Consider the following 1,020-nt stretch of genomic DNA (forward strand, 5'->3'; position numbering starts at 1 on the left):
AGAATGAATCATGAAGAAATATAACATCTGGACAGACCAATAATGAGTAAGTAGATTGAATTAGTAATTAAAAACTTCCCAATAAAGCAAAGCTCAGGAGAAGATGGTGTCACAGGTGAATTCTACCAAGCATCAAAGGAGAATTAATATCAATCCTTCTCAAAATTTTTCAAAAAATTGAAGAGGAGGGAACACTTCCAAACTCATTATGAGGCTAAATTTACTTTAATAGCAAAGGCAAATAAAGATACTACAAGGTAAGAAAACTACAGGCCAAATTCCTGACAAATGCAGATGTGAAAATCCTCAACAAAATACTATCAAACTAAATTCATTAGCACATTAAAAGAATCATACATGGAGTGTGACCTTAAAAATCCAGCAAAATAAGTCACACATAATTACGGACAGTATTTTTTCTATTAACAAAAGAACACAAGAAGTCAGATACATGTGCTTTAAGCTCTACAGCTTCTTCTAACAACTTCTTTCCTTCAGGTCTCTGTACCATTAGATTTTTACAAAATTACAAATAAAGTTAATACTACTACAACAAAAAAAGTGAGGAATTCGGGAGTAAATGTACCAGATGGAGTTCAAATGGGCCCCATCGCATAAAACCAGAATGTACTCTTTTCTCATAATTAATCACAACATAAATAATTGTTCAGCAAATTGGAAAAGAAGTAACTGCAGTAGAGATCAGGATGTTGTACAGAATCACAAAATAATTTAATATATTTTCCTTTAAGAATAAAAATTGTGTTGGTAGAATATTTTCTACTGTCATGTTGAGAAATGCACAATGTAAAATCAATTTTGGCTAAAGAATTTAAAGAGTTAAATGTACATTGTGTGACATATTATAAAATTTTAAAATATATTTTCATTCTTTGCAGAGAAAACAGAAACCTATGCACTTGACCTTCTATTCAAATTATTGTGCTGCAGAGGATTTATGTTACTGAAAATATTCAACCTCAGTAGCTGATTTTATCTTTAATTCACAAGAAATTTTAT

Source organism: Propithecus coquereli, unplaced genomic scaffold (assembly GCF_000956105.1).
Source record: "Propithecus coquereli isolate 6110/MARCELLA unplaced genomic scaffold, Pcoq_1.0 Scaffold106, whole genome shotgun sequence".
NCBI classification, from domain to species: Eukaryota; Metazoa; Chordata; class Mammalia; order Primates; family Indriidae; genus Propithecus; species Propithecus coquereli.